The sequence below is a fragment of the Ostrea edulis genome, chromosome 2, assembly GCF_947568905.1.
Source record: "Ostrea edulis chromosome 2, xbOstEdul1.1, whole genome shotgun sequence".
In the NCBI taxonomy this organism is placed as follows: Eukaryota; Metazoa; Mollusca; class Bivalvia; order Ostreida; family Ostreidae; genus Ostrea; species Ostrea edulis.
In genome coordinates, this window is record NC_079165.1 from 99,624,014 (window position 1) to 99,637,995 (window position 13,982).

Here is a 13,982-nt window from a genome sequence, read left to right on the forward strand (position 1 = left end):
TTAGCAACAACAGGTTTATATACAATGTATGAAGAAAAAGAAAGTAACATTGATACATTTCACATTGAAAAAGATTTTTTTTTTTAAATTAGAAGATATGAGAATTAAAAAAAAAAACTTGAATGGTGCCCTGATAAGGTCTAACGCTAAGAATGGATTATGCTATAAAATGCCACAAGGTATGATGTACATGCATAAACAGAATCAGCGAAAATAAAACTTGACGAATTATTTACTACCTTACATAAAATTGCTGCATAGTGTATTTTCTTCCGAATTCTTATTCATTGAGAGTTGAAAGGTTTTATATGAGTTCTAAATAGTTTAGAAAATATTACAAATATATCATGAATTTGCACAATTCTGTCGAAAACAACCCTTGGTTAGTGTTACTTAAAGACCCCCAGAAAGCGTTTGATATGGGGAACTTTATGATACTAGTGTTGAGATTTTTGAATTTCGGTAATTCAGTGACTAATAAGATATATGTAAATTTATCTTACTAAAATCTTGTCAGGTAGCCAATATGAAAATTTGCAAACGATAACTCTATCACGTTCCTTCTATCGTTGAAATTTCGACCGTATGCTTCCAATGTACACAACGGATCACTGAATACTCACTGTCATGATCGTGTGCAGGATTGGACAAAACAGGATGGCAGACGGCATTTCCAAACAAAGGTAGGCTCTTAAAACTCTTCATTTTACCGACTTATTAGACAACGAATTTATGAATTTAAAACACTGCCTGGCCAGGGAGGCATCATTAAGTTCATTGGTTGTTGGAATTCTTACTCATGTACAACTTCAACTCTAAATTCATTGATCGAAGTTGACGATGTTGCCTCGATAGAATTCGAAGCGGGCGAAGATGTTTCTAATCATGTTTTCATGCATTTTAAGAAAGATACTTTCGGTAAAATAGACTCTGCACATATCTTTTGATGAAAACTTGAACCAGTGTATGCGATTTGTCCCTTAAATTGCATTGGTTAGATAGATATCTTGACTTGAACATTTGCTAATGTGCAGGATTGGACTGTGGTCGTTTCCACGATAAACGTGCCGGATTGGACCTCGATTTTGGTTCAGGATTGGACCCTTTCTTAAATACATGCATTTTTTTCTCTTACAGGTCCAGTCAGGAGCGGACTTCCTTAAGCTTAAAAGTTGCAAGTGAATGAAGTGTGTTCTATTTTATGTCTCCTACTAAAACCATGGTTTTGACAAACCTAAAAGAGCACGTGGAGCAAGGAACTATCAGTAAGCCGGAAGAGCCAGCTCGAAAACCTTTAAGTGTTTGAGAATTTCACCGCGCACATGAATTTAAAGTTCTGCCACACGTTAGAAGGAGCCTTGTTCTCGAAGATCAACATGTTGAAAAGTCTTCATTTTGCAGAAGCAAATACATTTATATTGTATATACACATGTAGACCATGTTCGATTCCCAACCACTTAACATTTGTGATATCTGCATGGAATTATTAAAACTGAGCATGGTTTGACGTATAATAATCTCTTTGAACAGGCATGATGGTTTACATTTCACAAAGCTGTTCAATGACAACAAAGACTATAAGATGTTGAGATGTTCGTGTTTTCAATACTTAATCATCTGTCCACATGCACTTTTGCCTTTCATATGTATGCTTCTGCTGAATCCAGTTTTGATTGTTAAAGCGGGATTTATCATCTTTTGAACAATTTCCCTATCATTCTAATTCTAATAATCTTGAGTGCATATTTCGTGCAAGATATCGAGGCCAACTCACTTACAAGGATAATTACTTATGGTAAAAGTGTTCGTTGGAATGTAGTAAATATCAGTGTATTGAATTCAACCTTAGAGTGCATAAACTGATGAAAGAAAATAAAAAGGATATTTTCTCAGAAATTCGCAATATCACTCCTGTAGCTGAAATATGAACCTAAATGAAACGCAGTTTTGTCCATGATGTTTTTTCTTCTTCAATATTTGCTGCTCAGATGAGAGGTTACTCTTCAATACAAATTTTTCATTAGTTGTTATCAGTTCAATACAAACGCAATAACATTGAAATATATTTAATAACAAGCAAAAATTAAGAAAACTTCTGGTTCAATGAAATAACAAATCAACATGTGTAAAATGCAATGCAAAAGATTAGTAGTATCTCTGTAAAACAAAGCATAATGCCGTAAAAATAATCGTTTCATAATGTACATAAACGGATGTATAAAACGGTTGCCATGGTATATGTATGCACTTTGTGTATTCAGAAAACAATGTAATTTTTTTTACTTCATGTTTCTTTTATAATGTGCAAAAGCGTGTGTTGCACTGGTCACAAACGAAGACAATTTCTCTTATTGATGTTTCCTTTTTACATGCCTACGAAATTCAGAATTGGTCTTGAATTCCTCACCACCAATTTCGCACATTCTAAGTGTACCCATCTCATGGAATTAAGTTCTAGGGCTTGATACCTGAAACAAAGGAGAAAATCTATACAACAGAGTTTGGAATTAGGGAATATGTAAGCGGGTTAATTGATTTCAGGAAACGTCGAATTTATATTGTTACAGAGGATTATAAAATGATGATAATTTCTCACGTGCTTTATAGGTCAAAATGGCCTTATATATCCTGGATACGAACAGTCAACGTTACATCTGTCGAAAGCAAAGATTGGCGTTTCATGTATAGATATGTTATATTGGTTCAATTTGAAGGAGATAGCGAATGAATATTTTTACAGTAGCAATTGTCGTCGTTGGGAACTTAAACGACGATGTAAATTGATAACAGTAAAAAAAAAATTCAAAATACACCATGGTCATGTTGGAAATGTCTGAAAATCTAATAAGCTACATTAATCAAACTAAAATATGATAAAGTGAAGTCGAGATTAAAAAATATAAAGGATTTTGAAAATAAATATAAAAAGAGGGTCCAATCCTGAACCAAAGTCGAGGTCCAATCCGGCACGTTTATCGTGGAAACGACCATAGTCCAATCCTGCACATTAGCAAATGTTCAAGTCAAGATATCTATCTAACCAAGGCAATTTAAGGGACAAATCGCATACACTGGTTCAAGTTTTCATCAAAAGATATGTGCAGAGTCTATTTTACCGAAAGTATCTTTCTTAAAATGCATGAAAACATGATTAGAAACATCTTCGCCCGCTTCGAATTCTATCGAGGCAACATCGTCAACTTCGATCAATGAATTTAGAGTTGTAGTTGTACATGAGTAAGAATTCCAACAACCAATGAACTTAATGATGCCTCCCTGGCCAGGCAGTGTTTTAAATTCATAAATTCGTTGTCTAATAAATCGGTTAAATGAAGAGTTTTAAGAGCCTACCTTTGTTTGGAAATGCCGTCTGCCATCCTGTTTTGTTCAATCCTGCACAAGATCATGACAGTGATACTGTAATTTTGGTTTGTAGTCACTGTCATCAAATGTACCGTGCGTTTAAATGGAATGATTCACAATCTTTGACAAGAATTGCTTTTTTGATGTTAAAGATTAAGAATATACCCTATTTAATGTTGACAGTCAAAATTTTGACCTGGATGCAAGAATAAAAAAAAAATATTTTAACCTTAAATATGTGTTATGTAAACAAAGACTCGAGTCTTTTTATGCATAGTAAAAAACCCAGTGAAACATTAATTTTGTAATCTGTAACATCAACTCTGAAAAACTTGAATAATAATAAAAGTTCATATGCCAAGACAAGCTTGGTTTCTTTCGAATGGTCAGGAATTCGAAACATTATCCAGTCAAATCTTTCAGTAATAGGTTTAAAAATAGCAATCTACCTGCAACTTATCGACAATGTACGGAAATTTAAACAGGTAAAGTTGTGTCAAGACTAATTGTATGACGAAATACCGCTTACAAAAATGCATTATCACACGTTGTGCACATGATACAATTTCCCTTATGAGTAGTTATGCACGGAAACCTAACAGGTTGGATTAAGAGGTTTCACTGCGCATGTTTGGTCTTAGGTAGACCAATCCAAGCTTATTGAAAGGTTGAACTTTATGAACCAGATATGCGCACTGAAGATACGAAAACAAACCTTGCATTCAGGGTAAAATGTCTTAGGTAAACTAGACAGCGATCAAACTAGATCCCAATAGTCAGGAAAAAGGTTTTATACAATACGGTAAGTGTAATAATAATTTATATCACTTACCACATACTATTCATGTTTAATTCATCAAGTTTCTTTGTATTTTACTATATTTCTCTTCTTCGGTACTTTTACATTTGAACTGTGTTTGTTTATTTTGCTATTTGTTAGGTTTTTATCAGTTGGAATTTTAATCAAAAACATGGATGTCGATTGAGTTGGACAAAAACAATGTCTCATCAAAATTCAAAGTCTATGCTTTAAAACAAATAAAAATTGTCTTCAAATAATTTGGAATCTCCAAATTGTAGTATATATTGAGAACACGATACACACTTTGTAAAAGGTGCATATAATATTATCCAAAGTAAGCGATATCGTTTTGTTTTGTTCTTAAGAACTGGCATTATTTTCAATACCAAAATTGATTTTAAAGTACATGAATGTGTATGTGTTGTGAATGTTAAGTGTGTAAACTTGGATAGTGCTTCGGAAAACACACAGGTAACGCTGTCAATGTATAAGGTTCAAATGAGAATTGTTCTGACTTCCATAAAGTTGTTCTTCAAAAAGCCCAAAATAGGGATGATAAGAAAAGAATTGTTGAGAATTCAATTATATTTAAATCCAACAATAAGTTGCACGTATTACAAGAAAAAGTAAAGATAGGGGAAAACCATAGGCACCTTCAAACGTATGAAAAGTATGTGATTGTTTACTCATCTTTACTATCCCATCCATCTTTTGGTGTGACCAGATGTCCATGTTTCCCGAAATCTTAGTTTTGTATTCCTTATAAGTGTTATGAGATTGATGAGAATTCGTTGTTTTTACCAATTCAGGAGTACGACTTCCTTCCTGTCGTCATCACAATCGTCAAAAGTATTGAAGCAAATAGTAAATTATAATAAAGTCTACCCATATACTATCCTGCAATTGTTCCCGATATCCCTGCTAATGAAAGGAGTTTCTTAACTTAGGATCATTTGTTTTTAAGATATGTTTGGTGGTATTTATAGATCAATCTATTCCGCATCAAAATTATAGTGCATGCCACTATAAAAGTATTAACTTAATTGTGAAGAAATGGTAGATGGCATATGTGAATGTAAATGAGCTTTATATCCAATAAAATAAAAAGAATAGACAAGAATACATGAACATGATCAATTGTTTAAATGCAATAACAGTAGGACTTATTAGTAGAAAACACACTAATACTGGAGAGCGTTATCAACTATAAAGAAGCTGTATGATCCCTGGAAAAAATTGAATAAAAATTCAACTTCATATGCTAAGACCAGTTGGTTCTTTTGAATTGTCAGGGATTTGGAACATTTTCCTGTCAAATCATCCAATCCTAGATTTAGAAACACCAATATCTTTACAACTAACAGACAATGTCCGAAACTTTAAACAGCTAAAATTGTGTCAAGGCTAATTGCATTACGAAATATCGTTTACAAAGTGGCATCATGACGCGTTGTGCACAAAATACAATTTCCTTTATGAGTAGTTATGCATGGCGACCTATCAGGTTTCACAAAGAGGTGTCACTGCGCATGTCTGGTCTATGGTAGACCAACCCAAGCTTACTGAAAGGTGGAACCTTAGTTACCAGACATGCGCACTGAAGATGCGAAAGCAAACCTTGCATACAGGGTAAAGTGTCTTAAGTCAACTAGACAACAATCGAAGTAGGCCCAAATTGTCAGGACAACACTTTTATACAAGCTGGTAGGTGTAATGATAATATATATTACTTACCACATACTACTCATGTTTAATCTATCAATGTTCTTTGTCTTTTACTATGTCTGTCTTCTTCGGTATTTGTTACATTTGTATTGCGTTTGTTTATGTTCCTATTTCTTAGGTTTTTATCAGTTGGATTGCTCATCAAAACCCTTATGGCCATTGAATTGGACAACAATAATATTTAGTCAAAATTCAAAGTCTATGCTCTTAAAAATTAAAAGCTGTCTTCAAATGGTTCGGAATCTCTAAAATCTAATATATATTACAAACATGATACACACTTCGTAAAAGGTGTGTATTATATTGTCCAGAGAATTGAGTACTGTTTCCATTGTTCTTGAGCACTGGTATTATTTTCAATACCAAAATTGATTCTAAAGTACATGAATATGTATGTGTTGTGATTGTTATCTGTGTAAACATGGGTAGTGCTTCGGAAGACACACGAGTAGCTCTGTCAATGTATAAGGCTCAAATAGCAATTGTTCTGACTTCTATAAAGTATTCTTCAAAAAGCCCAAAATATGGATGACAAGAACAGAATTGTGGAGACTTGAATTATATTTAAAACCAACAATAAGTTGCACGTATTACAAGAAAAAGTAAAGATAGGGGACATAACATAGACACCTTTAATCATATGAAATGTTTGTGATTGTTTACTCATCTTTACTATCCCATCCATCGTTTGGTGTGACCAGATTTCCATGTTTCCCGAAATCTTAGTTTTGTATTCCTCATAGGAGTTATGAGATTGATGGATATTCGTTGTTTCTACCAATTCAGGAGTAGGGCTCCCTTTTTGTCGTCATCACAATCGTCAAAAGTATTGAAGCAAATAGTAAATTATAATAAAGTCTACCCACATACTATCCTGCAAATGTTCCCAATATCCCTGTTAATGAAAGGAGTTTCTTTACTTATGATCATTTGTTTTTAAGATATGTTTAATGGTAATTATAGATCAATCTATTCCGCATAAAAATTATAGTGGATGTCACTATAAAAGCATTAGCTTAATTGTGAAGAAATGGTAGATGACATAGGTGAATTTAGTGGAGCTTTATATCCAATAAAATAAAAAGAATAGACAAGAATACATGAACATGATCAATTGTTTAAATGCAATAACAGTAGGACTTATTAATAGAAAACACACTAATACTGGAGAGCGTTATCAACTATAAAGAAGCTGTATGATCCATGGAAAAAAATTGAATAAAAATTCAACTTCATATGCTAAGACCAGTTGGTTCTTTTGAATTGTCAGGGATTTGGAACATTTTCCTGTCAAATCATCCAATCCTAGATTTAGAAATACCAATATATTTACCACTAACAGACAATGTCCGAAACTTTAAACAGCTAAAATTGTGTCAAGGCTGATTGCATTACGAAATATCGTTTACAAAGTGACATCATGACGAGTTGTGCACACAATACAATTTCCTTTATGAGTAGTTATGCATGGCGACCTATCAGGTTTCACAAAAAGGTGTCACTGCGCATGTCTGGTCTATGGTAGACCAACCCAAGCTTACTGAAAAGTGGAACCTTAGTAACCAGACATGCGCACTGAAGATGCGAAAGCAAACTTTGCATACAGGGTAAAGTGTCTTATGTCAACTAGACAACAATCGAAGTAGGCCCAAATTGTCAGGACAACACTTTTATACAAGCTGGTAGGTGTAATGATAATTTATATTACTTACCACATACTATTCATGTTTAATCTATCAATGTTCTTTGTCTTTTACTATATCTGTCTTCTTCGGTATTTGTTACATTTGTATTGCGTCTGTTTATGTTCCTATTTCTTAGGTTTTTATCAGTTGGATTGCTCATCAAAACTCTGATGTCCATTGAATTGGACAACAATAATATTTAGTCAAAATTCAAAGTCTATGCTCTTAAAAATTAAAAGCTGTCTTCAAATGGTTCGGAATCTCTAAAATCTAATATATATTGCAAACATGATACACACTTCGTAAAAGGTGTGTATTATATTGTCCAGAGAATTGAGTACTGTTTCCATTGTTCTTGAGCACTGGTATTATTTTCAATACCAAAATTGATTCTAAAGTACATGAATATGTATGTGTTGTGATTGTTATCTGTGTAAACATGGGTAGTGCTTCGGAAGACACACGAGTAGCTCTGTCAATGTATAAGGCTCAAATAGCAATTGTTCTGACTTCTATAAAGTATTCTTCAAAAAGCCCAAAATATGGATGACAAGAACAGAATTGTGGAGACTTGAATTATATTTAAAACCAACAATAAGTTGCACGTATTACAAGAAAAAGTAAAGATAGGGGACATAACATAGACACCTTTAATCATATGAAATGTTTGTGATTGTTTACTCATCTTTACTATCCCATCCATCGTTTGGTGTGACCAGATTTCCATGTTTCCCGAAATCTTAGTTTTGTATTCCTCATAGGAGTTGTGAGATTGATGGATATTCGTTGTTTCTACCAATTCAGGAGTAGGACTCTCTTCCTGTCGTCATCACAATCGTCAAAAGTATTGAAGAAAATAGTAAATTATAATAAAGTCTACCCACATACTATCCTGCAAATGTTCCCAATATCCCTGCTAATGAAAGGAGTTTCTTTACTTAGGATCATTTGTTTTTAAGATATGTTTGACGGTAATTATAGATCAATCTATTCCGCATAAAAATTATAGTGGATGTCACTATAAAAGCATTAGCTTAATTGTGAAGAAATGGTAGATGGCATATGTGAATTTTATGGAGCGTTATTTCCAATAAAATAAAAAGAATAGACGAGATTACATAAACGTGATAAATTGTTTAAATGCAATAACTTTAGGATTTATTAGTAGAAAACACACTAATACTGGAGAGCGTTACCAACTATAAAGAAGCTGTATGATCCATGGAAAAAAATTGAATAAAAATTCAACTTCATATGCTAAGACAAAGTTGGTTCTTTTGAATTGTCAGGGATTTGGAACATTTTCCTGTCAAATCATCCAATCCTAGATTTAGAGATAGCAATATATTTACCACTAACAGAGAATGTCCGAAACTTTAAACAGCTAAAATTGTGTCAAGGCTAATTGCATTACGAAATATCGTTTACAAAGTGGCATCATGACGCGTTGTGCACACAATACAATTTCCTTTATGAGTAGTTATGCATGGCGACCTAACAGGTTTCATAAAGAGGTGTCACTGCGCATGTCTGGTCTATGGTAGACCAACCCAAGCTTACTGACCTTAGTAACCAGATTTGCGCACTGAAGATGCGAAAGGAAACCTTGCATGCAGGGTAAAGTGTCTTAAGTCAACTAAACAACGATCGAAGTAGGTCCAAATTGTCAGGACAACACTTTTATACAAGCTGGTAGGTGTAATGATAATTTATATTACTTACCACATACTATTCATGTTTAATCTATCAATGTTCTTTGTCTTTTACTATATCTCTCTTTTTCGGTATTTGTTATATTTACACTGCGTTTGTTTATGTTCCTATTTCTTAGGGTTTTATCAGTTGGATTGCTCATCAAAACTCTTATGTAAAACTTATACGGTACCAATTTTGATGCACCAGATGTGCATTTCGACAAATACTGTCTCTTCAGTGATGCTCAACCGAATTGTTTGAAATCCGAAATAACTATGCAGTTTTAGAGCTAAATATAGCAAAAAGCAGCGTGCCAAAAAAGTGGAGCCAAATATGTCCATTGAATTGGACAAAAATAATATTTAGTCAAAATTCAAAGTCTATGCTCTTAAAAATTTAAAGCTGTCTTCAAATATTTTGGAATCTCTAAAATGTAATATATATTGCAAACATGATACATACTTCGTAAAAGGTGTGTATTATATGATATGGGGCTCACGGCGGGTGTGACCGGTCGAGAGGGGATGCCTACTCCTACTAGGCACCTGATCCAACCTATGTTGTGTCCAGGGGTCCGTGTTTGCCCAACTATCTATTTTGTATTGCTTGTAGGAGTTATGAGATTGATCACTGTTCGTTATCTTCACCTTGCATTGTCCAAAGAATTGATTACTGTTTCCATTGTTCTTGAGCACTGGCATTATTTTCAATACCAAAATTGATTTTAAAGTACATGAATATGTATGTGCTGTGAATGTTATCTGTGTAAACATGGATAGTGCTTCGGAAGACACACGAGTAACTCTGTCAATGTATAAGGCTTAAATAGCAATTGTTCTGACTTCCATAAAGTATTCTTCAAAAAGCCCAAAATATGAATGACAAGAACAGAATTGTGGATACTTTAATTATATTTAAACCCAACAATAAGTTGCACGTATTACGAGAAAAAATAAAAATAGGGGACATAACATAGACACCTTCAAACATATGAAACGTATGCGGTTGTTTACTCATCTTTACTATCCCATCCATCGTTTGGTGTGACCAGATGTCCATGTTTCCCGAAATCTTAGTTTTGTGTTCCTTATAAGTGTTATGAGATTGATGGGTATTCGTTGTTTTTACCAATTCAGGTGTAGGATTCTTTTCCTGTCGTCATCACAATCGTCAAAAGTATTGAAGCAAATAGTAAATTATAATAAAGTGTACCCATATACTATCCTGCAAATGTTCCCAATATTCCTGCCAATGAAAGGAGTTTCTTTACTTAGGATCACTTGTTTTTAAGATATGTTTAATGGTAATTATAGGTCAATCTATTTTTCATTCTTCTTGTGTGAGAACAAATAGCAACAACTGGTACATATATAATGTATTTTAAAAAGACATAGATACATTTCACATTGAAAAACCTTTAAACAAATATTTTAAAAAATTAAATTGTGCCCTGATAAGGTATGACGCTAAGGATGGATGAGGTTATAAAATACCACAATAAAATCGATGGGGACCCGTGTTAGAATAGGTCCTCAGCACCCCCTTGCTTGTCGTAAGAGGCGATTAAATTGGCCGATCCTTCGGATGAGACCGTTAAAACCGAGGTCCCGTTTCGCAGCAGGTGCGGCACGATAAAAGCTCTTCTCTGTTCAAGCATACGCCTATATTTTGCAACCCTTTCACCGGCAGTTGTGACGTCTCTAAATGAGTGAAATATTCTCGAGAGGGACGTAAAACAAAATGCAATCAATCATCATAAGGTATGATGTGCATAGATAAACAGAATCAGCGAAAATAATTCTTGACGAACTACTAGATACCATTCATAAAATTTCCGCATGAAGCATAGCACAGATAAGAAAACCTGTCTACCGATTAATTCTTCATTACGAGTTAAACGGTTTTATATGAGTTCTAAATATTTCAGAAAATATTACATAAATGTATCTCATGAATTGTGTACAATTCTGTCGAAAGTAACCCTATTTTTGTTCTCCTTAGAAACTGACAAAAATCCTTTGATATAGGGGAACTGCATGCTACTAGCGCTGAAATTTTCTTTCGAATTTTGTAATTCTATATCTTATTGAAAATTTGTCATTTAGGCATCATGAAAATTTGTAAATGGTAATTGTATCACGTGTCTAACATTGTTGAAATTTCGTTTGTATGCTTCTGATGTATATAATAGATACCTCAATAATGTAGCTTTAGCTTTGGTTTGTAGTCACTGTCATTGTATCTACTTTTATTGTTGCTAGTCACATTTAAAGCCCTATGTTTACAGCTAGAAATATAGCATGCGTAGTGACGTGTTACAATGTACAGAGAACTTGGCTTACACTATTAACATGTTACTAATATTAAGGCAACTTCAATGCAAATTAGTTATGTTCCCCAAACAAAGTTTGGGAACATATTGTTTTTACTCTGTTTCTTATTATTAAGGTCTTCCGTTTTCAACGGAAGACCTTCTAGTGATTCTACTGTTTATTATTAGGGTCTTCCGTCTTCAGCGGAAGAACCTTCTATTATTCTATTGTTGATTTTTCACTTTTCTTATTAGGGTCTTCCGTCTTCAGCGGAAGAACCTTCTATTATTCTATTGTTGATTTTTCACTTTTCTTCTTCTTCTTATTATTATTTTTATTCTTTTTTTTTTTCCTTACCGATTTTGTGCAGAGGATTTCTCAGAGATGGCTTGACCGATTTACTTCAAATTTTCAGGGTTGATGCATTGTTATTTGAAGTTTATATCTTTTTTTGAATTTTTGAAAATTCACTTCCGGTTGGAAGTTATCTCCCTTTTATCGATTTTCAGATGACCATTTTGTCCAGCCAAAATCTCAAAAACGATAAAAGCTAGAGTGCTGAAATTTTCAGTGATGTTAGACGACATGTTGTAGTTGTGCACATCGGTTTTAAAAATTTCCGGAAGTGCCTAGTATGGAAGCTCGGTAGGGGTCGAAAATGGAGTTTTAAAAAGTGTCCATTTTTTCCCCACGTTTTAAATCATAACTTTTTACTCGTAAATATTTTGCTTGGACATATATAACAAAAGTTGTACAGTTTATTGAGATCTTTCGTGTCATATCAAGAAATGGGCCCATAGGCCTCATGGCTCGCCTGAACCATTGTATTTCTGTTACAATGATTAACTTTTTTCTCACGAAACTTTTGATAAGACATGTAGAATAAAAGTTGTTCAGTTTTGCAAGATCTATCTAATGATATCAAAAACTAGGCCTCAGGGCGTCATGGCTCGCCTGAACAGTCGAATTTGTATCACAATTAATAACATTAATAACTTTTTTCTCGAGAAACTTTTGACAAGACATGTAGAACAAAAGTTGTTCAGTTTCGCAAGCGTTAACTATCGATGTTAAGAAATAGGCCTGCAGGTCTCATGGCTCACCTGAACAGTTGGGTTATTGTTGCAAGCTATAACATTTTTGTCAAGAAACTTTTAATAAGACATCTAGAACAGAAGTTGTTCAGTTTTGCAAGATCTTTCGAACAACATCATGAAAAAGGCGAACGGGCCTCATGGCTCGCCTGAACAGTTTGATTAGCGTCACAATCAATAACTTTTTTCTCGAAAAACTTTTGATAAGACATGTAGAACAAAAGTTGTTCAGGTTTGCAAGATCTTTCAAACGATATCAAGAAAAAGGCCCACGGGCCTTATGACTCGCCTTAACAGTCTGATAAATGTCGCAATCAATAACTTTTTTCTCAAGAAAATTTTAATAGGACATGTAGAACAAAATTTGTTCAGTTTTGCGAGGTATATCTAGAATGATAAAAAAAAAAAGGCCTCCGGGCGACATGACTCGCCTGATCAGTCGACTTTGTATCGCAGTAAATAACATTATTAACTTTTTTGTCGAAAAAAAGGCTGACCCCTTTCATTAGTGGCCGAGTGCGGCAGAGATTCTTTAATTCATAGCACTTAAATGATCAATATTTGTAAAACATTACCGAAGCTAAATTGTACGTCTAGACAAAATATTTGTATCATTATTTATGAACGAAAATCTCAGTCAAATTCTTATCTCCTCACATCTAAAATTGGACGGAAGACCCACTCGTTGCTCGCAACGAGATTGCATCTAGTTATTATTATTATTATTATTATTTTTTCCCTTTGGACCGTTGGATGGATTTTCCTGAAACTTTCACAGGTTATAGAGAACGATGGTACCTCGAGGCATTTTTTTCATTTTTTCAAAATTCACTTCCGGTCGCAAGATATGTCCAATTTTCGTCTTTTTACAAGATATCTTGTCCAGCGTTTTTCTCAGAAACGGTAAAAGATAGAGTCACCAAATTTTCAGAGTTAATAGATCTCACTTCGTAGGCGTGCAGTAGGGGGTTAAGAATGTCGGCCGTCACTTCCGGTCGTCACCGGAAGTGATTAAAGGAATCATGAATTTCAAACTTTTTTCTTTCAAATTGAAACCTATTTCGGTTTACTAGTTCTCGTTCTAATTCTCAAAAAATGTTGACCCCACCGGAAGTTGAATCGTCAACTTCCGGTTATATCAAATAAAGACTATTCATTATCTCATTTTTCAGTGCCATAAATCTCGGTCATGAAACTAGTTAATGAGTTGAGTTTTACATATATTATAGTCACTATAAATGTCTAGAGTAACGTCAAATATTTTTGTAAAATTTACTTCCGGTCGGCAAATACGGCTTATTACAT

General features: G+C 33.9%; 1 protein-coding gene across 3 annotated transcripts in view; it reads left to right on the top strand.

Annotated features, from left to right (window-relative positions):
* Positions 1–4,038: 4,038 nt before the first annotated feature.
* The window catches only part of LOC130052015 (uncharacterized), a 28,843-nt gene continuing 18,899 nt past the window's right edge, over positions 4,039–13,982 (top strand). Inside the window, exon 1 of one of the 3 annotated variants that reach the window (XM_056155725.1) lies at positions 4,039–4,166. The gene's annotated coding sequence lies outside the window, so the exon portion shown is untranslated. Of the gene's footprint in view, positions 4,167–7,486; positions 7,574–9,168; positions 9,269–13,982 lie in introns of those variants that run through there. The other 2 variants (XM_056155728.1, XM_056155726.1) reach the window with 2 other exon arrangements.